Here is a 26,732-nt window from a genome sequence, read left to right on the forward strand (position 1 = left end):
ACCTAACTAAACAAGAGAAAAGTTTCTAAAATGAAAACTATGAAACATTGGTTCAGGAAATTGAAGAGGACACAAAAAAATGGAAAAATATTTTCCAATGGAATAATTAGTACTGGTAAAACACGCACATTTCCAAAAGCAGTCTACAGAGTCAATGCAATCTCTATCAAAATAACAATGACGTTCTTCACAAAAATAGTAAAAAAATCCTAAAATTTATATAGAACCACCAAAATTCAAGAATAGCCAAAGCTATCCTAAGCGAGATGAACAAAACTGAAGGAATCACTTTAAATTATACCTGACTTTAAAGTGTACTGCAAAGCTATAGTAACAAAAACTGCATGGTACTTGTGTAAAGACAGACATATAAATCAATGGAACAGAATAGAGAACCCAGAGTGAAATCCATATATCTCATTTTTGACATTTTTGACAAAGATTCCAAGAACATATATTAGGAAAATGACATCATTAACAAATGGTCTGGGAACACTGGATATCCATATGCAGGAAAATGAAACGACTCTTATCTCTAACCATATAAAAAATCAAATTAAATATATTAAAGACATAAATGTAAGATCTCAAACTATGAAACTACTATTATACAAGAAAGCATCAAGGAAACTCTCTGGGGCATTTGTCTAGGCAAAATTTATTGAGTAATTTTCTACAAGCACAAGATACCAAAGCAAAAAGGGACAAATGGAATCATATCAAGTTAAAGAACTTCTGTATGGCAAAAATAATCAACAAAGTGAAGAGAGAACACACAGAATGAGAGAAAATACTTGGAAACTACCCCTCTAACAAGAAATTAATAACCAGAATACATAAGGAGCTCAAACAACTATATAGAAAAATGTCTAGTAATCCAATTAGAAAATGGGCAAAAGATCTGAATAGACAATTCTCAGATGTACAAATGGAAAACAGGTATATGAAAAGGTGCACAAATCACTGATAATCAGAGAAATGCAAATCAAAACTAAAATGAGATATCATCTCACCGCAGTTAAAATGGCATATTTCCAAAAGACAGCCAATAACAAATGCTGGTGAGGGTGTGGTGAAAGGAAACCCTTGAACACTGTTGGTGGAAATGTACCTAAGTAAAACCACTATGGAGGAACCACTGTTTAGTGGTTCCTCAAAAATCTAAAAATAGAGCTACCACACGATCCAGCAATCCCCCTTTTAGCTATATACCCAAAAGAAAAGAAATCAATATATTGAAGAGATTCTGCACTCCCATGTTTAGTGCAGCACTATTCACAATATTCAAGATTTAGAAGCAATCTAAGTGCCCATCAACCAATGAATGGATAAAGAAAATGTGGTATATTTTCAGATCCAGTCATTTGCAACAACATGGATGGAACTGGAGGACATTATGTTAAGTGAAATAAGCCAGGCACAGAATGACAGGCATCACATATTCTCATTTATTTGTGGAATCTGAAAATCAAAACAATTCAACTCATGGAGACAGAATAGCAGGATAGGTACCAGAGGCTGGGAAAGGTAGTGGAGCGGGAGGTAAGGAGGAAGTGGGAATGGTTAGTGGGTACAAAAATAGAAAGAATGTTTAAGAGCTACTATTTGCTATCACAACAGGGTTACTATAGTAAAAAACTATTTAGTTGTTCATTTAAAAATAACCAAAAGGGTATAACTGGGTTGTTTGTAACATAAAGGATAAATGCTTGAGGTGATGGATAGCCCATTTATCCTGATATGATTCTTATACATTGCATGCTGATATCAAAATATCTCATGCAACCCATGAATATATACACCTACTACATACCCACAAAAATTAAAAAATAACCTATTCAAGCATTCTGACAGTATTTTATGAAGAAAAGTATAAAATCATGTGAACATATTTAAAAGAAAATACATAAACTGAGAAATACACCATGCTCCTAAACAGAAAAAAAACTTGAAAAATATCAATTTTTTCCTAAATTATAGATTTAACAGATGTGGGAAGAAAAATATTCTGAAACCCATCTGTAAATAAAAATGAGAGTAAGATATTTTAAAAAGTTGATATATGAAGATTGATTGTATTATACAAATAAAACAGTATAAAACTATAATTATTAAAGCAGTACACTTTACAATACAGATATTGATCAATAAAATAAAGTAAAACATGTTTCTTTAGGTAAACATTAGTGTTATTGGTTGAATTGCATCTCTCTCAAAGGATATATTGCAATTCTTACCCTCAATAACTATGAATGTGACCCCATTTGGAAACGGGGTATTTAAAGAGGTAATCAAGTTAAGCTGCATTTATTAGAACAGGCCCTAATCCAATATGATTGGTGTCCTTATAAAATGTAAAAATTTGGACACAGGAAAATGACGCGAAGACACAGTGAAAATGCCACCTGAAGATGGAAGATTGAGTGATGTATCTACAAGCCAAGAAATGCCAAAGACTATAGACAAAACACCAGAAAAAAAGGAAAAAGCAAAGAAGAACACTAATGTTTACTTTAAAAAAACACTACCTAGTAATGAGATCGCTAGGTTGCATGGTATTTCTGTTTTTAGGTCTTTGAGGAATCACCACACTGTCTTCCACAAACAATGGTTGAACTAATTTAAACTCCCACCAATGTAAAAGTGTTCCTTTTTCTCCACAACCTTTCCAGCACCTATATTTTGTCTTTTTATTAATAGCCATTCTGACTGGTGTGAGATGGTATCTCATTGTGGTTTTGATTTGCATTTCTCTAATTATCAGTTATGTTGAGCTTTTCTTATGTGCTTGTTGACTGCATGTATCTCTTCTTTTGAAAAGCATCTGTCCGTGTCCATTGCTCACTTTTTTAAACTTTAGCTTAAGTTCATGGGAAAATATGCAGGTTTGTTACACGGGTAAACTTGTGTCATGGCGGTTTGTTGTACAGATTATTTCATCACCCAGGTATTAAGCCTAGTACCTGTTAGTTATTTCTCCTCATCCTCTCCCTCCTCCCATCCTCCATCTTCTGATAAGCTCTATGGGTTGTTACTCTCTATGTGCCCATGTGTTCTCATCATTTAGCTCCCACGTTTAAGTGAGAACATGCAATATTTGGTTTTCTGTTCCTGCGTTAGTTTGCTAAGGATAATGGCCTCCAGCTACATCCATGTCTCTGCAAAGGATATAATCTTGTGGTGTTTTTTTTGTGTGTGTGTTTGCATAGTATTCCATAGTGTATACGTACCACATTTTATTTTGCTCACTTTCTAATGGGGTTGTTTTTTCTTGTAAATGTGTTTTAGTTGCTTATAGGTGCTGGATATTAGACCTTTATGAGATTCATAGTTTGCAAAATTTTCTCCCATTCTGCAGGTTGTCTGTTTACTCTGTTGACAGTCTCCTTCGCTGTACAGAACCTCTTGAGTTCAATTAGATCCCATTTGCCAATGTTTGCTTTTGTTGCAGTTGCTTTTGGTGTCTTTGTCATGAATCTTTTGCCCGTTCCTATGTCCAGAATGATATTGCTTAGGTTGTCTTCCAGGGTTTTTATAGTTTTAGGTTTTACATTTAAGTCCTTAATCCATTTTGAGTTAATCTTTATATATCATATAAGAAAGGAGTCCAGTTTCAATCTTCTGCATATGGCTAGCCAGTTATCCCAGCACCATTTATTGAATAGAGAGTCCTTTCCCCATTGCTTGTTTTAGTCAGGTTCATGGAAGATGAGATTTTTGTACCTGATCTGATAGTGCGCGGCCTTATTTCTGGGTTCTCTAGTCTCTTCCATTGGTCTATGTGTCCGTTTTTGTGCCTGTACCATGCTGTGTTGGTAACTGTAGCCCTGTGGTATAGTTTGAAAAAACTTATTTTAAATATGCTAATTATTTCACTATTTAATGGAGCATTGCCCAACTATACAGTTAAATAAAATAAGATTTACCTATGAAATTGAATATTTGAAGCCAATAAACTTATTTATTCAACAATTATTTATTAAATGTGTGACCGGGCACAGTGGCTCATGCCTGTAATCCCAGCACTTTGGTAGACTGAGGTGGGCAGATCACGTGAGGTCAGGAGTTCGAGACCAGCCTGGCCAACGTAGTGAAACCCTATCTCTACTAAAATTACAAAATTAGCCAGGCGTGGTGGCACATGCCTGTAATCCCAGCTACTCGGGAGGCTGAGGCAGGAGAATTGCTTGAATCTGGGAGATAGAGGTTGCAGTGAGCTGAGATCACAACACCGCACTCCAGCCTGGGTGACAGAGCAAGACTCTGTCTCAAAAAAAAAATAATAAAAATAAAATAAAATAAAATAAAATAAAATAAATTATTATGTACTATGCATCAGACATTAGTCTAAGTTCTCTTAATTGAGCAGTGAATAAAACAAGACTCTACTAGAGTTCTGGGCTATGTATGTGTGTGTGTGTTTGTGTGTCTAAAATAAGGGGAAAAAGTAGACTATAGGAAAAGAAATACTTATCACAGGTAATATGAAGAAAACCAAGTAGACTAGGAATATACACAGTGATGGAATAGGATAGGTTTTCTTATGAGGTGTTATTAGAACAGACACTCGAATTAAGAGGGAGAACAAGCCATATATACACGAAGGGAAAGGGCACTGTGAGTAGAGGGGATGGTAAAGACAAAGACCCCAAAAGAAAGAGATGTTCTTGGCATGGTTGAGGAAGAACAAGTAAGTCTTGGCTGGCTAGTGTGGAGTGAGTGAGAAGAGAGTGGGAGAAAATAAAGTCCCATGGTGAGCCAGGATTATTTATTTCATGGCCAGTAAGATGAAAACCCACTGGTTAATAAGGTTTAATAACAGGGGTGATTTGATACTAAGGGTAAAACTTGAAGATATAAAATCAAATAAAAACAATTAAAATACATATAAACAAAACCATCTCAACTTTGTTTACAAATACAGAAAAGGGCCTCGAAGTACATACGCCAAACAGGATCAAGGGTTTGAATGATAATGAGAGACTGGGTGCTTTTTTCTTTTCACATGCTGCTACATTTTCCAGAAATTTTACAGTGAGAATAATTTTTATAATCACAAAAAGATGTTTAAAAAGAAATATATACACATGCATAGTTACACATTTTACCATGTTTAGAAAAAATTTCTGTTAATTTGAATCTTTGTAGAAACCATTTACCTTTCAACTCTCAAAAGCAACGGCAACAAAAGCCAAGATTGACAAATGGGATCTCATTAAACTAAAGAGCTTCTGCACAGCAAAAGAAACTACCATAAGAGTGAACAGGCAACCTACAGAATGGGAGAAAATTTTTGCAATCTACTCATCAGACAAAGGGCTAATATCCAGAACCTACAAAGAACTCAAACAAATTTACAAGAAAAAAACAAACAACTCCATCAAAAAGTGGGCAAAGGATATGAACAGACATTTCTCAAAAGAGGACATTCATACAGCCAACAGACACATGAAAAAATGCTCATCATCACTGACCATCAGAGAAATGCAAATCAAAACCACAATGAGATATCATCTCACACCAGTTAGAATGGCAATCATTAAAAAGTCAGGAAACAACAGATGCTGGAGAGGTTGTGGAGAAATAGGAACACTTTTACACTGTTGGTGGGATTGTAAACTAGTTCAACCATTATGGAAAACAGTATGGCGATTCCTCAAGGATCTAGAACTAGAAGTACCATATGACCCAGCCATCCCATTACTGGGTATATACCCAAAGGATAATAAGTCATGCTGCTATAAAGACACATGCACACGTATGTGTATTGCAGCACTATTCACAATAGCAAAGACTTGGAATCAACCCAAATGTCCATCAGTGACAGACTGGATTAAGAAAAATGTGGCACATATACACCACGGAATACTATGCAGCCGTAAAAAAGGATGAGTTAGTGTCCTTTGTAGGGACATGGATGCAGCTGGAAACCATCATTCTCAGCAAACATCACAAGAACAGAAAACCAAACACCAAATGTTCTCACTCATAGGTGGGAACTGAACAATGAGATCACTTGGACTCGGGAAGGGGAACATCACACACCGGGGCCTATCACGGGGAGGGGGAAGAGGGGAGGAATTGCACTGGGAGTTATACCTGATGTAAATGACGAGTTGATGGGTGCTGACGAGTTGATGGGTACAGCACAGCAACATGGCACAAGTATACATATGTAACAGACCTGCACGTTATGCACATGTACCCTAGAACTTAAAAAAAAAAAATTTAGATTGCTACATCTTTTCATTATTTGTCATTATTTTTCTTATTTTTATGCATTTATATTTTCTTCCTTAATTTCTGTGCACGGATAAATGAAATGAAGTCAGGTAACATTACACCAATTGTGGACTAAAAAGTAGATTTGTTTCTAGAACATAGAGTAAAATTCTTAATGGAAGTGCTGTTTGTAAATATAGCTTCCATTTTTGAGGCTCAACAATATTAACTGCAACCTAATTGATTTATGGCATCATTCTACAGATATACTCTAATATTAACTCTAATTTAAATAGTCTTGTAAAGCATTGTGTGGCCTAGCCTACACAATTTGCTAATACAGGTATTGATCAGAATAATCTATACAATAAAAATAAAAGCTCATTTTATGTGTGTGTGTCTGGGATAGAAAGTGTCTGGAAGATAGAGACTACAGCTGTGCATTTATATGCCTTTGGTAGAATACTATTCCTATTCTTTGTCTCCTTTCACTTTGATGTTGAAAACTGTCTATGACTGTCAAAACTCCAGGCAATTATAATTCACTGATTAAAATACATTGAGGAAAAAAACATATATAATACAAACATTAAGTATGCAGCTCCTGCAACTCCAGTGTAAGAGCATATCTGATCTTTATAATCAAACTATTTTAAAATTCTAAGTTGTATCCTAGAAAATAAAGCATAATATAAATTACAAAGAACGTTTTCCTATTTATAATGAAATTTTGCAATTCTGCATTTTGCAAAGTATACTTCAAACCTATGCCTTTTTCATTATGGCACAATGCCTTCATCAGAAGGGAAAACGTGCCTACTCAATGAGTGTTAGGAATTTCTTTCTTTATATTTTCTCTGTTAAGATTGTACAAGAACAAGGGCCCAAGGCATGAAGACAGAGGAAAAAGAAAAGCAGAGGTATTCACATAAACAGTGGAAAGAATCTTCGTGCCCTTAGGCATGGAGTTTACACACTAAAATAAAAGATTTCTTAACATTGATGGGCATCTAGGTTTATTTCGTCTTTGCTGTTGTGAATCGTGCTGTATTAAAAATAACAGAAGACTCGTGTATATCCAGTTCTTACATGTTTTCTTTCCTTTGACTCAATTATTCTCTTATCAATGGTGGATTTACACAGGACTAATTGTCATTATTTCTATATACACTTGCTAGTAGCACCTGAAACATTCTCCTTCTCTCTTGGTGAATTCATCTATAAGCAAAACATGTCAGCACAACTCTAAAAGGCTTTGCAGACATAACAATATAATTCACCTTTGATCCTGTACTTTAACTTTCCTTAAACAACAAAAACTCAGCTAAAAACCTGTCTTTCCATAGGAAACTTGCTCTTGATTCACTAAGGGATGAAATTCAGAGCTTGGAGTGTGATTGCTTTCCTGTAGCTAGCAAAATATATTAAGTTATCTCTAACATTATCTAATGAAGTGCCTGTATTCAGTGGAGACACTCTCGTGAGAGCCACGTTGTAAAATGGAAATGCGGTCTTGAGAAACTGCAACTGCTCTGAGCCAAAAAAGAGGGTACTTTATGAATAGTATTTACAAGTAGAATAAAACATAAAAATTTCCCCAAAAGTAGCTTTCATTATCATCCAACAGAAATTAAAAAAAAAAAAAACAATCATGGGAAAACAACAGACAGTAAACAACTCAGCTGTACCTGAGAGTCAATAAGAAAAAATACAACAACTAGTTGAAAATATAGCCCCGGGGCAAGGGAACTTACTAGTATTGGGATAGGTGCATTGAGTTGTCAAAAGCATGTAGTTATCAGTATAGCTTTATTATTTAAAAGACAAACATTTCTAAAAAATTCACACAGATTAATAGAATATTTCATTACTATTTCATAGTATGTTATATTACTATAAAATGATAACTTTAAAATGTAGTAATATGAAATGGAGATACACCGTTAAGGAAAATAAGAAATATAAAAACTAGATAGATATATAGACAGATGTATAGAATAATACTATTTTAAAGAACTGTATTTTAAATCTATCCATGTACCAATTAAGAGTGAAAGAAATACACTAAAATATTGCCATTTTACAAGACCACTGTACCTTTCATTCCAATTCTCAATACAGACAGTGCTAAAGAAATTGTAGTCCTTTTTAATGTATGATCATAGAGACACATATTATTTTAATGCCATTTAAACCTAACAGATTGCTATATGTGATTACAATACTTAATAATCAAGTACTGTTTATCTCAAGCATGCAAGGATGATTCCATATCAGAAAATATATCCATGTAATTGGCCACAGATAAAAGTAGCAACTCATGATTACTTAAGAGATATGGAAATAACATCTGGTATAAATCAACACATAGCATAAGGAAGGAAACCAAATAATAAACAGAAGAAGGTTTCATTGATATGGTCAAGTTTCTAAACCAAAACACTGAAAGCGAATATTTTATTTAAAATAGACATTTTACATATAGTCTCCTGTTAAAATAAGGAACAAGACGGCCGGGCGCGGTGGCTCAAGCCTGTAATCCCAGCACTTTGGGAGGCCGAGACGGGCGGATCACGAGGTCAAGACATCGAGACTATCCTGGTTAACACGGTGAAACTCCGTCTCTACTAAAAAAATACAGAAAAATAGCCGGGCGAGGTGGCGGGCGCCTGTAGTCCCAGCTACTCGGGAGGCTGAGGCAGGAGAATGGCGTGAACCCGGGAGGCGGAGCTTGTGGTGAGCCGAGATCGTGCCACTGCACTCCAGCCTGGGCGACAGAGCGAGACTCCGTCTCAAAAAAAAAAAAGGAACAAGACAAGAATGTCTTGTCAGTTTTAATTTTTATTGTTTCACAATAATAAGAATACTAGGGTTCTGAAAAAATACTATAGGAAAAGATTTATAAGAAGTATCAACTTTGCAAATGAAGAAATTAACTGTTATTGTTTAAAGATGATAAAATAATTTACCAACTATTACCAATTAATTATCAAAAACAAATAGAATGGATAAGGTATCAGAATTTAGTATGTTTTCTGGAACAAGATTAACATATGAAAATAAATGCTGTTTCTGTATATCAACCATAACAAACTACAAAATATTACCAGTAGCAAGATGCAATTTATAATATCAATTAAAAATTAAAATACCTAAGAATCAACAAAGAATATATCAAAAATGTGGAAAATAATCTAAAACTCTAATAATATATAAAATCTTTCAAAATGGAGAGAAATCCCAAGCTACTCCATTGGAAGATTAATATTATTAACATTTCAAATGTTACAAAACTATTACCAAAAGTCCTAATCATATATCTGCTAGATTTTTAAAATAAATCTAGTGAACATATTATATAATTTATGTAAATATATAAAGGCACCTATATATCTTATAAAGATATATATACTATATAGTGTATAGATATACAGCCTATATATCTATGAATATATGATACCATATGTAGATATATACACACTATATATATACTATATATAGTATATATAATCCACAGATATATAGGCTATGTATCTATATGTCCATGTATGATATACATATGCATATATATACTATATGTTATTTATATCTATGAATATATATCATATATGGATATATACTATATAGTATATATACCTCTATATCTATATATACTATAATATATAGCATACTGTATTTTGTGTATATATATACAGTATATATATACACAATACATATAAATACTATACACAGTATCTATATATTGTGTGTGTACATATATACACACACAATAGACAGATTCTGTAGATATATTCCCATATATATGGATAGATACCTATATACCACATATATATAGACAGATTCTGTAGATATATTCCCATATATATGGATAGATACCTATATACCACATATATATACCCATATATCAATGGATTCTATATCTATCTATCTATGTCTAGATCTCTATCTAGATGTCTATTTTATTGACCAAAAATGAAGAAATACTTTTAAAGTACATTCTTTATACCATACTTTTATGACAATAAAACAAATAACAGATACATGAGTATGTTACCTATGGATGGGGAAGAAGAATGCAAATGGGAAAAGAATGATGACGTACCATGAACTAAAGAACATAATTAACTCTGTACCTGAGAGTCAATAAGAAAAAATACAACTATGTCCTATTAAAAGAAAATAAATAAATGCAATTTACAATGAAAGAGAATAAAATATGATAAATTACGTTAAAAAAACTTGTAGGGTAGGAAAGATAAGTGAGACAACACATGTAGAAGTCAAGTAAAGCTTTCTGGGCATGTTACCTATGAATTGGGTATTGAAGGTTAAACAGGAGGGCATTAGTATGAAATGTGAGGGAAGAAAATTTAAGATGAAGAAAAAGGATACTCATAAGGGCTTCTATAATGACAGAATGTAGGATTTTGTGGAAAGCTTTTTCCACATCTATTGAGATGATCACACAGTTACTGTTTTTAATTCTGTTTATGTGGTGAATCACATTTATTGGTTTGCACATGTTGAACAAGCCTCACATTCTAGGAATGAAGCCTACTTGATCACAGTGGATTAACATTGTGATATGTTGCTGGATTCAATTTCCTAGTATTTGGCTGAGTATGTTTTGTCTCTAGGTCCATCATAGAAATTGGCCTGTACTTTTGTTGTTTCCTTGTGTCTTTGTCAGGTTTTAGAATGTGTTAGGGAGGATTCTTTCCTCCTCAATATTTTGGAATAGTTTCAGAAGGATTGGTAACAACTGTTCTTTGTATATCTGGAAGCATTCTGCTGTGAATTCACTGGGTCTGGGCTTTTAATGGTTGGTAGGTTTGTTATTACTGACTCAATTTAGGCACTTGATATTGGTCTATTCAAGATTTAAGTTTCTTCCTGATTCAATTTTAGAAGGTTTGTGTTTTAAGAAATTTATCAATTTCCTCTAGATTGTCTAGTTTGTGTGCACAGAAGTGCTCGCAATAGTCTCCGAGGATCTTTTGTATTTCTGTGGGATCAGTTATAATGTCACCCTTTTTATTTCTGACTGTGCTTATTTGGATCTTCACTCTTTTTTTTATTGGTCAAACTGGTCAGTCTATCGATCTTGTTTATTCTTTCAATTAACGAATTTTTGGTTTTGTTGTTACTTGGTATAAATTTTTGTGTCTCAATTTCATTCAGCACTTTTCTGATTTTAGTTATTTCTTTTATTCTGCTATCTTTAGAGTTACTTCATTATTGTTTCTCCAGCTCCTATAGGTGTGATGTTAGATCTTTAATTTGAGATCTTTCTAACTTTTTGAGGTAGGCATTTAACTCTCTAAAATTTCACCTTAAAACTGCTTTTGCTGCATCCCAGAGATTTTGGTATGATGCATTTCTGTTTAATTTAAATGACTTTAAAATTTATTCTTTAATTTCATTGCTTACCTAAAGTCTTTCATGAGCAAGTTGTTTAATTTCCAGGTAATATGTGGTTTTGAGAGATACTCTTGATATTGATATTGATTTCTATTTTTTTTTCCACTAAGAAAGTGGTTGGTATTAGTTTGATTTTTTTTAATTTATTGAGACTGGCTTAATGGCCAAGCATGTGATCAATCTTGGAGTATGTTCTATGTGTATATGTCAAGAATGTATATTCTGTATTTGATGGGTGGAATATTCTGGAGAAACTAAGCATCAAAGAAACATACCTAAAAATAGTAAGAACCATCTATGACAAACACACAGCCAAAATCTTACTTAATGGAGAAAAACTGGAAGCATTCTCCTTGAGAACTGGAACAAGACAAGTATCTCCACTCTCACCACTCCTGTTCAGTATAATCATGGAATCTTTGCCAGAGCAATCAGGCAAGAGAAAGAATTAAAATAGACCTAAATAGGAACAGATAAAGCCAAACTCTCTCTTCATTGATGTCAATAAATAGAAAACCCCAAAGGCTTGGCCAAAAGGCTCCTGGAACTGATAAATGGCTTCAGTAAACTTTCAGGATACAAAATTATGTACAAAAGTTAGTAGCATTTCTATACCAATGACGTTGAAGCTGAGAGCCAAATCAAGAATGCAATAACATTTACAGTAGCCTCAAAATATAAATAAACAAAAAATACCTAAAAATATATCTAACCGAGAAAGTAAAAGTTCTCCACAAGTATAACTACAAAACACTGGTGAAAGAGATCAGAGAAGACACCACAAACAAGTGGAAAAACATATCATGCTCCTGGATTTGAAGAGTCAATGTCATTAAAAGGGTCACGCTGTCCAAAGCAAACTACATATTTAACACCATTTCAAGGCACATTTTTCACATAACACATTATCAAGGCCATTTTTCACATAACTAGACAAAATTACTCTAAATTATTCTAAAATTCATGTAGAACCAAAAAAAAAAAAAAAAAAAAAAAGCCCGAATAGCCAATGAAATCCTAAGCAAAACAATAAAGCCAGAGGCATCACATTGCCCAACTTCAAACTATACTATAAGGCTACTAATATAGGTTGGCTGTGTCCTCACCCAAATCTCATCTTGAATTGTAACTCCCACAATTCTCACATGTCATGGGAGGAACCCAGTGGGAGGTGATTGAATTATGGATGCAGCTGTTTCCTGTGCTGTTCTCATGATAGTGAATGAGTCCCATGAGATCTGATGGCTTTAAAAATAGGAGTTTCCCTCCACAAGATCTCTCTTTGCCTGCTGCTATCTGTGTAAAATGTGACTTTCTCTTCCTTGCCTTCCACCATGGGAACTAGAGCAAAGGTAACTCTTGTTATGTTTTAGCAAACAGACTGGTGCCATTTTTCCCCTGCCTAGAAATTTGTGGAACTTTTAACTTGAGAGGCATGATTTAGGGTATCTGGCAGAATAGATGTCTAAGCAGCAAAGCATTCAATAGGTAACTGGTGCTGGTTAAGGTATTCAGTTTTACAAGAGAAGCAAAGCATAAAAGTTTGGAAAATTTGCAGCCTGAAAATGTGATAGAAAAGAAAATCTTATTTTTTGAGGAAAAATTCAAGCTGGCTGTAGAAATTTGCATAAGTGATGAGGAACCAAACGTTAATCTCCAAGACAGTGGGGAATGTATCTCCAAGACATGGCAGAGGTCTTCATGGCAGCCTCTCCCATCACAGACCTGTAGGCCTAGGAGGAAAAATGATTTCATGATCCAGACTCAGGGTCCTCATGCTGTGTGCAGTCTAGGGACTTGGTTCCCTGTGTCCTAGACACTCCAGCCATGACTAAAAGGGGCCAAGGTAGAGCTTGCACCATGGCTTCAGAGGGTGCCAGCTTCAAGCCTTGGCAGCTTCCAAGTTGCGTTGAGCCTATGGATGCACAAAAGTCAACAAATTAGATTTGGTAAACTCCCCCTAGATTTCAGAAGATGTATAGAAACACCTGGATGTCCAGGCAGAAGTTTACTACAAGGGCAGGGCTCTCATGGAGAACTTCTGCTAGGGCAGTGCAGAAGGGAAATGTGGGGTTTGAGCCCCTACATAGAGTCCCTACTGGGCATCACTTAATGGAGCTGGGTGAAGAGGACTACCCTCCTCCAGCCCCTGGAATGGTAGATCCACGGACAGTTTTCACTGTGTGCTTGGAAAAGCCACAGACACTCAATGCCAGCCCATTAAAGCAGCAAGGAGGGAGGCTGAACCCTGCAGAGCTACAGGGTTGGAGCTGCCTAAGACCATAGAAACCCACCTCTTACATCAGCATGACCTGGATGTGAGACACAGAATCAAAGGATATCATTTTGGAGCTTTAAGATTTGAATTTCCTGCTGGATTTCAGGCTTACATGGGGCCTGTAGTCCCTTTGATTTGGCCAATTTATTCCATTTGGAATGGATGTATTTACCCAATGTCTGTACCTTCATTGTATCTAGGAAGTAACTAACTTGCTTTTGATTTTACAGGCTCATAACCAGAAGTGACTTGCCTTGTCTCAGATGAGACATTGGACTGTGGGCTTCTGAGTTAATACTGAAATGAGTTAAGACTTTGGGGGACTGTTGGAAAGGCATGATTGGTTTTGAAATGTGAGGACATGAGTTTTGGGAGGAGCCAGGGGCAGAATGATATAGTTTAGCTGTGTCCCTACCCAAATCTCATCTTGAATTGTAACTCCCACAATTCCCACATGTCATGAGAGGAACCCAGTGGGAGGTGATTGAATTACGGGGGCAAGTCTTTCCTGTACTGTTCTTGTGATAGTGAATGAGTCTCATGAGATCTGATGGTTTTAAAAACAGGTGTTTCCCTGCACAAGCTCTCTCTTTGACTGTCATTATCCATGTAAGACAGGACTTGCTTCTCCTTTCCTTCCACCATGATTGTGAGGCCTCCCCAGCCACATGGAACTGTAAGTCCTTTAAATCTCTTCTTCTTTCCAGTCTCAGGTACGACTTTATCAGCAGCATGAAAACAGATGAATATGGTTATAGTAACAAAAACAGCATGGTCCTGGTGCAAAAGCAGACACATAGACTAATGGAAAAGAAAAGGGAACACTGAAATCAAGCCACACACCTAAAGCCATCTGATCTTCAACAAAGTTGACAAAATTAAGCAACAGGGAAATAATTCTCTATTTAATAAGTGGTGCCAGAATAGCTGGCTAGCCATATGCAGAAGAATGAAACTGGAACCTTACCTATTTCTATATACAAAATTAGCCAAGATGAATTAAAGATTAAAATGTAAGACCTCAAACTATAAGAATGCTAGAAGAAAACCTAGGAAACACCCTTCTGTACAATGGCCTTGGGAAAGAATGTATAGCTAAGTTCTCAAAAGCAATTGCAATGAAAACGAAAATTGACAATAGGACCTAATTAAACTAAACAGCTTCTGCACAGCAAAAGAAACTATCAACAGAGTAAACATACAGCCTATAGAATGAAAGAAAATATTCACAAAGTGATCATCCAACAAAGGTCTAATGTCTAGAATCTGTAAGGAACTTAAACATTTCAGCAAGTAAAAACCAAATAGCCTCATTAAAAATGGGGAAGGCATGAATAACAATTCTCAAAAGAAGACATGCTAGTGACTGAAAAACATGAAAAAATGTTCATCATCTCTAATCATCAGAGAAATACAAATCAAAACTATTATGAGATACCATTTCACAGCCATCAGAATGGCTATTATTTAAAAGTCAAAAAACAATACTGGTGAGACTCTGGAGAAAAGGGACCACTTATACACTATTGGCGGGAATGTAAATTAGTTCGACCACTGTGGACAGACGTTTCCAGATTTTTCAAAAAACTTAAAATAGAACTATCATTTGACTGAGTAATCCCCTTACTGGGTATATATCCAAAAGAAAATAAATCTTTCTGCCAAAAACACACATGCACATATATGTTCTTTGCAGCACTATTCACAGTAGCAAAGACATGGAATCCACCTACATACCCATCAATGGTGGATTATATAAAGAAAATGTCATACATATGCATTATGAAATATTACATAGCCATAAAAAAGAATAAAATCACGTCTTTTGCAACCATATGGATGCATCTGGAGGTCATTATTCTAAGTAAATTAACAGGGAAACAGAAAAACAAATACTAAACATACTCACTTATAGGAAGGTGATAAATAATGAGTACTCATGGGCATAAAGGTGACAACAATAGACACCGGGGACTACTAGAAGGGTGAGCAAGAGAGGGAGGTAAGGGTTGAGAAACTTACTATTGAGTACTATGCTCAGTACTGCAGCAACAGGATCAGTTGTACCCTAAACCTCAGCATCACGCAGTACACCTAGGTAACAAACCTGTATGTATACTCCTTGGATCTAAAATAAAAGTTGAAATTATGTTAAACAATATATTCGAAGGCTCAAAAAAGTAAAAGAATGGCCTATTTTTATTATCTGAGTTAAAACAACAAATTTTCTACTTTTTTCATACACATTTTCCTGAGGGTATGATAAAGTACAATATTAACTTAGATGGAGTTATTTTTAATTTATCTGAACCAATTTTGGCCAATGTTTTGCAAAATGAAATGCATAAATTCACATGTATTTAGCTATTTTAATTCCAACATTTATTCTAAGGTCGTTATTCTTTGTAATATAGAAAAAATTACCATTCCACCAATTCTTTAGGATGAAATTTTTTTTCACACCTCATGATGCCATCTTGAATAAAAGATGCTTTCAAAAATGGAAAAAAGTCACTATCTAGGAGTCACCATTTCATATCACTATGAATCACCATTTCATTTCACCCATTCCCTTAAAAAAGTCACATTACAAAGTTTTTATCAGATAAAGTAAAGTGTTTTGTATTTGTTTTCCTGGAACATGTATATTCTTAATATTTTGGGGCATTCTTGGTCCTGCATGTGTTATTTTATACTATTACTCTTTATGCTTTCATAGCCCCTCCACTTATACCTGTTCTGATTCTCAAATCAATATGTTTATCTAGACTTCTCCTCTAAGCCTCATATTCCAGCTCTTTTCTGTTTATCTTCACCTAAAAAGGGATTTGAGTATCTCAAACTCAACATGGTTACAACTGTACTGATCATAAATTACCCACAAACCTTCCCTAGTTTTATTATCTATTGCAATTAATGTTTAAATGGTCATCTACATGAAAAACTGTGGAGGCATCCTTCACTTCTCCTTTTCTTTCATACTCCTCATTCAATCACCACATTCAGCTTATTTTACCTGATCATTATTTATCTGCTCAGTCCTTTCCTCTCAGTCCACATTATCATCCCCTCTGGATCAAACCCTCACTACCTGAAGAGAAGTTATTGACTTCCTAAACTGCCTTTCAGTGTCATCCCTAACCCTGTATCCCAGTGAATTTTCAGAATGAGCTCTCTGAAAATAATCTGACTTTATGATTTCCATGTTTAAATTCCTTCAGCTGATTTTCAACTTCTCAGGAATACCACCTAATATCCCTACCAGACAGTCATCTTTCATCTACTGAATAATTCAGTTGACTGAAGCAATGATCTTTAAAAATCTTATGTTGCACAACTCTATTTGCAAATGTTTTAAATACACCTTCATAAGTATATAATTGCTTCATAGCATATAATTGCTATGTGATGCATATCTTAAAATATTTTCCAAAACATAAATAAGAACATAAACATGCCACTATTTTTTTTTTCTGACAGTGGTCTCGTAGATCACATTGCATACTCCTGAGGAGTTTGTAGACCCAATTTGGTGATAACTATACTAAATAGTGTTGTCAGCAAATTGAAGGTCACAGCTTTGATAGTTTTTACCGCCATTTAATATCTTTTTATATGTTACAGACTATGTTCTTCCTCTCAGTCAGGCATGTTAAAAATGCGCAATTGGATCAGAGTACCTTGAGATTTAAAAGGACTTCAATTGTCCTACTGTATTACTTTCAAGAAGTAGTACAGAAAAAAGTATGGAAAGATCAGTATAAATTTATCCCTACAGCCACCAAACCAGACAATGCATAGTGTCTCAGAAATGCATGCATCATCTTAAAACATGATTCATCACCCTATGGCCCAAAATGGACTTTGAGCCTTTATGTCTTCCTTCAAAAACCCTCCCTTTTAGCCAGCGTTTTAAGTTACCATTTTCAAGCACATCATAAGCTTATTCCTGGCTTCAAACTTTCCCTTGAACCAATTCCCCTACCTGCACATCTCTCATGTCCCTTTTCTGACTAGATGAACATTGATATGTGATTATGATTCTCATTCCTCCCTAATTACTTTTGGATAAACTCTTTTACGCAGTCCTCTCTTCTGATTTCAGTACTGTATGTCCAGTCTCTGACAGTCTCTCTTTGTCTTAGCCAGCGTGGACTGCCATACAAAATACCCTAGACTAGGTGGATTAAACAACAGAAATTAACTTTCTCACAGGTCTGGAGTCAGACCAATATCAAGATGTCAGCATGTTTAGATTCTGGTGAGGGCTCTGTTCTTGGCTTACAGGTAGCTGCTTTCTTGCTGGTTTCTCACATAGCAGAGAGAGACAGACTGAGCAAGTCCTCTGATGTCTCTCCTATATATGCAATTATTTCTTAAAGGCCTCATCCTAAATACCATTACATTTGGGGTTAGGGCTACAACATATACCACTGTATCCCTGGTCTTCCAAAATCCATGTCATTATCACATGCAAAATGCATTCATTCTATAGCTCATGTCCCAGCATGAACTCTACAGTCTAAAGTGCAAAGTCTCATCAAAACAACATCTAAAGCAGAAACGGATGAGACTCAAGGAATGATTCATCCTAAGGCAAAATTCTTCTCATGTTGTGAACTTGTGAAACCAGACAACTTATGTCTGGCTTCTAAAATACAATGGTGGGGCAGACATAAGATAGAAATTTTCATTCCAAAAGAAATAAATTGAAATAAAGAAAGTGTGATGGGTCCCAAGCAAATCCAAAATTTAGCAAAGCAATTGCCATTATAGATCTTAAGGCTCAAGAATCAACCTCTTTGGCTCAATGTCCTACCATCCAGTTCCATAAGAGTGGCAGAATCATCCCAGGTTGAGGCCATCTGGCTGCTGAAACTTAGCCAGTGGCCCTGATATCTGAATCTCATTCAGGGTCATTTTTCTGTCTTCTTTAAGAAGAGGACCTATTGTGGGGAGGGGACAGGGGGAGGGATAGCATTAGGAGATATACCTAATGTAAATGACCAGTTAATGGGTACAGCACACCAACATGGCACATGTATACATATGTAACAAACCTGCACGTTGTGCACATGTACCCTAGAACTTAAAGTATTAAAAAAAAAAAAAAGGAAAAAGAAAAAAAAAAGAAGAGGATACATTTGCAGCCAAATACCTCTATCATCTCTTCCGGTCAAATTCAAGAAGTCTGATAGTGTTCCTTCCTTTTGTCCCATCTTCATCCTCTCCAGTTTGAACTGGCAGTGTTTCTACTTTCATAATCCTATTAACTCAATTGATAGTCTAGCCATACCCATGGTGTTCTCGTTAGAACACTGTTTTCTAATTTTTTGAATATGAGTAGGCTACGAATTATCCAAATCTCCAAGTTCAGGTTTTTTTTTTCTTTTTAACAAATCCTTCAATTTGACTTTTTCCTTGTACATTTTAATACAGTCAGGAGGATACAAGCTGCTTCTTCAGTAACATTGTTTAGAAATCTCCTCAGCTAAATATCCAGTTTTATTACTCACAAGTTCAACTTTCCACAAAACACTAGAGCACAGTTCAGCCAAGTTATTTGCCACCGTATAAGAATTTCCTTTTCTCCGATTTTCAGTAATATATTCTTCACTTTCATCTGAGACTCATCAAAATCACTCTTAACATCCATATTTCTATGTACCTCAAAACTTTTTCATCCTTTACCCATCACCTATTTCTGAAGCCACTTCCTTATGTTTAGGCAATTCTTACAGCAGCACCCCACTTCTTGGTACCAAAAGAACTGCATTAGAGTTCTCCAGAGAAACAGAATCAAAAAGAGATTCAGAAAACCTATATCTGTATCTATTCAATCTATATTTATATCTACATTTATCAACCTATCTATAAAGAAAAAGAAATTTACTGATTTATTGCAAGAAACTGGCTTACATGATTTTGGAGGCTGAGACATCTCATGATCTGCAGTTGGCAAACTGGAGATCCAGGAAAGCCAATATGTTGTTCCAGTCATAGTCCAAAAGCTAGGAAGACCAATGTTCCTACTCAAGCAGTCAGGCAGAAGTTCCTCCTTATTCAGACTTTTGGTTCTACTTGTGTTTCTAATTGACTAGATGAAGCCAACTCGCATTAGAAAGAACAATCTGCTTTATACTCACTCTACCTAATCAAATATTACTATCATCCAGAAACACCCTCAGAGACACACTCAAAATAATCTCTGACCAAATGTCTGGACATTCTGTGGCCCAGTTAATTTGATACATAAAATTAATCATCACATACCTGATGCTCCAAGTAGTCAGGACAAAACTGAACTCAACTGCACAGCTTGGAAGGTTATAGTTCTACTGAAGGCTGATGAGAAAATCTAGAGCATAAATATGATGAGTCCTTCCCAGTTCACTCGACTACAATATCTTTCCCTCAGCATTTTAATATTGACCAGCTGTTTCAATTCTAATCTCTCTTATAGATTATCACTCTCAGCCTCATGATTCAAAAGTTCATCTTTGGCTTTTCCCTCACTGTTACTGTGGCAGGCCAAGAAACTAGCATCTGGCTTGGTCCATGTCATCCCTTCCTTAGCAAAATGTCTGCCTGTTAAGCTCTGGCTGCTGGTAGTATGCTGTGGTACTGGCTTATGTAAGCACTCTCTAGATGGCCTCATCTGCTGCTATACTATGAATGTTTGTGCCCTCTCAAAATTTATATGTTGAAGTTGTAACTTCCAAGGTGATGGTATTAAGAGGTGGGGTTCAGAAGGTGATTAGATCATGAGGACTTCAAACTTATGAATGGAATTTATGCCCTATAAAAGAGGCCTGAGGGAGATTGTTGACCTCGTCCTGCATGCCAGGACACAGCAAGAAGGCATTGTTCTGTGAACCAGGAAGTGGGAACTCGCTGGATCTGTTGGTGCTTTGATCTTGTACTTCACAGACTCCACAACTGTGAGAAATAAATTTCTGCTTCTGCTTTTTATGAGCCACTCAGTTCATGCTATTTTATTATAGCATCCCTAAAAGAATATGACACCTACCACCTGCAAGAAGGGTTGAACAGCATTGCATTGAATAAAGATAGGACTATTTTATTGATTTGTTACTTTTACTCCCAGCATTATAGACAGTATCATATACTTATGCATTTCCCCATCAGTTATATTAAAGTAGTGATTTTATTTCCCAAGTATTTTTTCATGACACACATTATTTGCCACCTCGTTTATTCATGAATTGAATTCAGTCTTCTAATATCTGGGAAGCCCCATCTAAAATAGCACCTTGATTTTGTCACTATTTCCAATATCTCATTGTCAGTTTTGAGTGATGAGAAATTCTATTTTATCAATGAATTGAGAATTAATCAGTCTCTCTGGGATATATTCAAGCTAACCAATCTCAAGGGGCTAATGCATAAAATTGAAATTAAAATGTATTCATTTATATAAAAAAACTCTTCCAAATAGACTGAATATCTACATTTAATGGTTAGCTTATTCTTTCCCTGTGGAACAGCTACATGGATAGTCAAATTTAAATCTGAAGGTTGTTTGATAAGTATGATATCAGAACACCAGGAAATAGGCAATCTAGCAGTGTCCTTGGTAAAAATAAGTAGAGGCTTTCTCTTCTACTCTGTTTATATATGCCCCTTGGATGGCAAATATTCATATTTTTGAGGGAGAGTATTCTTTTTCATGAATAATAATATGGCAGAATGACCAGTTTAGCCCCAATTTAGCCTCCCAGAAATGTGTTATATTTTAAACAGTGTACATCTTCTTTTGCTCCCACATTTTATATAGTTTAATACAATAAGCTAGACTAAAATATTTTTTAGTTAATTGAATTAGACCTCTACTTATAACAACTCATTTAATCTAAAATTGAAATATTACTAGAAGGAGGGACAAGGTATTTTAAAGAATAATGGTGAAAACCAGAGTAAAACAAAAATCTCCTAACTGTCCATGGTTTGCAGATGGAATTATATACAATTTAATTTTTAAATAATTTAATTTTTATGGATACGTAGTGGGTATATATATTTATTGGGTACAGAAGATACTTTGATACAGGTATAGAATATGTAATAATCACATAAAGGTAAATGGGCTCTTCATCACCTCAAGCATTTATCATTTATTTGTGTTTTGAACATTCCAATTATACTCTTAGTTATTTAAAAATGTACAATAAATTAATGATGATTGCAGTCACCCTGCTGTGCTATCAAATAATAGATCTTATTTTTTCTATCTAGCTATATTTCTGTACCCAGTAATTATCCCCATTACCCCTGCACTCCACTACCTTTCCAACCTTCTGGTAACCATCATTCTACTCTCTGTCTCCATGAGTTCAGTTGTTTTTACTTTTAGCTCCCACAAATAAATGAGAATGTGCCAAGTTTGTTTTTCTGTGCCTGGCTTATCTCATTTAACATAGTGTCATCCTCCAGTTCCATCTATGTTGTAACAAATGACAGGATCTCATTCTTTTTCTATGGTTGATTAGTTCTCCATTGTGCATATGTACCACATTTTCTTTATGCATTTGCCCTTTTTAAAATCAGGTTATTAGACTTTTTCTTATAGAGTTGTTTGAACTCCTTATATATTCTGGTTATTACTTTCTTGTCAGATGGCTAGTTGTCAAATATTTTCTCCCATTTTGTGAGGTTGTTTCTTCACTTTTTTGTTTCCTTTGCTGTAAGTTTTTCCAAATCTTAGCTATTGTGAATAGTGTTTCAATAAACATGGGAAGGTAGCTATCCTTTCAATATACTGATTTCCTTCCTTTGGGTATATTGCCAGCAGTGGGATTGTGGGATCATATGATAACTCTATTTTTAGCTTTTAGAGCAACCTCCACACTGTTCTCCTTAGTGGTTGTAAGAGTTGTAATTCCCTCCAACAATGTAGGAGGATCCCTTTTCTCCACATCCCCACCGGCATTCATTTTTATCTTTCTTTTAGATAAAAGCCATTTTTACTAGGGTAAAATGATTCTTCATTGTAGTTTTGATTTGAATTTCTCTGATCATCATTGCTGTTGAACATCTTTTAATACATCTGTTTACCATTTGTATGCCTTGTTATTAGAAATATCTATTCAAATATTTGCCCTTTTTAAAATCATGTTATTAGACTTTTTCTTATAGAGTTGTTTGAACTCATATATTCTGGTTATTACTTTCTTGTCAGATGGCTAGTTGTCAAATATTTTCTCCCATTTTGTGAGGTTGTTTCCTCACTTTTTTGTTTCCTTTGCTGTGTGAAAGCATTTTCACTTGATATGATTCCATTTGTCCATTTTTGCTTTGGTTGCCTTTGCTTGTGGAGAATTACTCAAGAAATCTGTGCCCAAGGTAATGTCCTGGGGAGTTTATCAGTGTGTTCTTTTAGTAGTTTCACAGTATGAGGTTTTAGATATAAGTCTTCAATTAATTTGAATTTGGTTTTTCTATATGGTGAGAGATAGGGATCTAGTTTCTTTCTTCTGTGTATGGATATCCTGTTTTTCCAGCACTATTTATTGAAGAGACTATCCTTTCCCTTATATATGTTATTGGCACCTTTGTTGAAAATGAGTTCACTGTAGATATATGGATTTGGATTTGTTTTTGGATTTTCTACTCTGTTCCATTGGTCTCTGTGTCTATTTTTATGCCAGTACCATGATGTTCTGTAGTATAATTGGAAGTCAGGTAATGTGATTACTCCAGTTTTGTTCCTTTTGCTAAGGATGACTTTGGATATTCTGGGTCTTTTGTAGTTCCACTTGAATTTTAGGATTTTTTTCTATGTCTGTGAAAAATGTCACTGATATTTGATAGGGATTGCATTGAATCTAGATTACTTTGGGTAATGTAAACATTTTACTAATGTTGATTCTTCCAATCCACACAGAATAGTTTTCCATTTTTCTGTGTCTGCTTCAATTTCTGGTATCAACTTTATACTTTTCATTGTAAATAACTTTCCCTCCTTTGATTTAGTTTATCGCTAGGTATGTGTTTGTTTAATTTTGTAAATAGAATTACTTTCTTAATTCCTTTTTGGGTTGTTTGCTGTTGGAACATAAAAATGCTACTGATTTTTGCATGGTGATTTTGTATCCTGCGTTTTTATTGAATTTGTTTACCAGTCCTAACAGTTTTTTGGTGGAGTCTTTAGATTTTTCAGCAGTAACATTGTTGTGTGTATATTTCTATCCTAAATCAATGTACTACTATGAATTTATACTTTTCTGTATTTCTTTTTTAAAAGGGCAGTTAATGGATGTTGTAGAAAAGCAAAGTTCCATTTCACCTTTATTTTTTAAATAAAGGCATAAAATCATTGTCCTGTGATTGATTAACACCTTTTAGTTTCAACTTTTAGTTTTCTTAAAATTTTTAATACAAGATACTTAATTGCAACATAGTTGAGACATTTAGAATGGCACCAAGAAGTTTATTTGTTTATTTTTTCACTTGTTTATTTACATTAAGTAAGTTCATAAAATGAAGTTTCAGTGAGCTGAAGGAAATCAATATGTATATTGGGGTAGGAAAGAGAATGCCCCATATCCTTTTTATGGGTCTAAAATGTACATTCTTTGTACATTTTTCACGCTAAAAATAGGCATTTTGTTTATTTGTTTGAAGCAAATTTTTATTGCTATGCTTAACTTATATGTGCATCATTACCTTAGAAGAGTATAAATTATAACTAACAATGAAAACAAATTTATAGCACCTATGCCCAGCCTATGGCAGGAGATAATAACTATGGGACTCTTCATATAGAACCCAAACCCTAACCACACAGCAGTAGAATGGTGGCAATTTGGACTAAAAAATAATTTCGACAGGGTGCAGTGGCTCACACCTGTAATTCTACAAATTTGGGAGGTCGAGGCAGGCAGATCATGAGGTCCAGAGTTCAAGATCAGCCTGGCCAACATGGTGAAACCCTGTCTCTACTAAAAACACAAAAATTAGCTTGGAGTGGTGGTGAATGCCTGTAATCCCAGCTACCCAGGAGGCTGAGGCAGGAGAATTGCTTGAACCCGGGAGGCAGAGGTTGCAGTGAGTCAAGATCGTGCCACTGTGCTCCAGCCTGGGCAACAGAATGAGACTCCATCCCTCCCCACCCAAATAATAATAATAATAATAATAATAATAATAATAATAGGGAAGAAGAAGAAGAAGAAGAAGAAGAAGAAGAAGAAGAAGAAGAAGAAGAAGAAGAAGAAGAATTTCAAGCTAAAGCTCTATGTGACAGCCATAATTGTAAACATTAAAATAGTTGGTAATCAAGACAAATATATGACTTGTCTTTGATTTGTAGCCCTAGACTTGCAATATTTGTAAGATGAACAAAAAGTAGGTACAAGGGAAATACAATATTTATTTGGTCTAATTTAGTTTATGAGAAATGGGAAAGAACTCACTTTTCCTTAATAGCAAGATGCTGGGCTCAATCTTCGTTGTTCTTTGTCTTTAAAGAGATAGCCACATAAAGACCTAATAGAATGATAAGAACAAGGAATAAAAAAGATATGAGTAATGGATAGGATTCCTAACAATTCCAATTTCCTTTCACTGTCTCCCTCTTTTTCTGTCTGCACTAGCCATCTGAGTAAGTGAGTTGCTATATTTAATCATCACAGTTTGGGACAAATGGTGGTTGTGCTGTCATTTTTTAAACCTTGAACACATGAGTCATTTAAAAATGAAGGAGAATCTGAATACTTGGAATTTAGGCAGCTGGGAGATGGATGAAACTAAGCAAACAGGCAAGGTGAAGCATACAGTTTAACTCATTGACTGAGATCATTTTGACTTTCTATATTGGAAGTGTGTAGATAAGCCCTATATCCATTCAGAAAGATAATGCTGACTTGGACTCAACTAAAACAACTGACAAGGAAATGAAACACTCATCAAACATGGCTTTAGTTAGCATATCCTCTTTACCATAGTGCATTTAGTTCCTGACATTACTGGAAGACATTGATTTTTAAAAATAAACAATTAGAATTCATTTTACCCTACTGGCCCCTGTCAGCAAAATTGATCAAGCTATCATCTAGTGCAATCCATTCCAAACTAAATTATTAAAAAAGAAAAGAAAAAAATCCCTAACCACACATTTTCAGAATATGTTAGGAAAATATATTCCTCCATGATTTTTCACATATTGCATTTCCTTCTGTATTATAAATGCAACCAGCAGTTCAGTTTTCACTGGTTAGTTTGTGGTTTATGGGCACTAATGTCCCTTATGGCATGTAACAATTTAGAGGCTGGAAGGCCTAATTGAAAAGCCTCCTTCATGTTTCTGCTGAAATAACAGTAAAATACTAGGTAACCAAAAACTGAGTCACCATAGAAATATACATTTAGAAAAGAGGAGGAAACAAGAGAGAGAATGGAGAAATAAGACCATGAGGGCCATGGTACTGAGCCCACAGGCTTTTAACCAGAGAGAAATGATATTCTTTAAGAGCTAAATTTGTGAAAAATGATACAACCTAGTATTTATCCTACTTCTTTTATTTAAATTAAATAAAAGGAGAGCAAAAGACAGGCTATCTAGCTTATTTTTTGATTTTGTTCTGTTTTGGTCCAAATATGACAAATTCCTGCTGTTCTAAGCAGTGTATTATAGATTATCCAATTTAATTAGCAAGCACACAGCAGACACCTGGAAAAAAATATAGAAGAATAATCTTTTGCAGTAGCCAACTATTTCTCACTTCAGAGCATTAAAAAAAAAAAAAAATACTCCCCAACTAATCCACTAGTCCTCATGGCCATTGTGTATCGA

Source organism: Theropithecus gelada, chromosome 4, assembly GCF_003255815.1.
Source record: "Theropithecus gelada isolate Dixy chromosome 4, Tgel_1.0, whole genome shotgun sequence".
NCBI classification, from domain to species: Eukaryota; Metazoa; Chordata; class Mammalia; order Primates; family Cercopithecidae; genus Theropithecus; species Theropithecus gelada.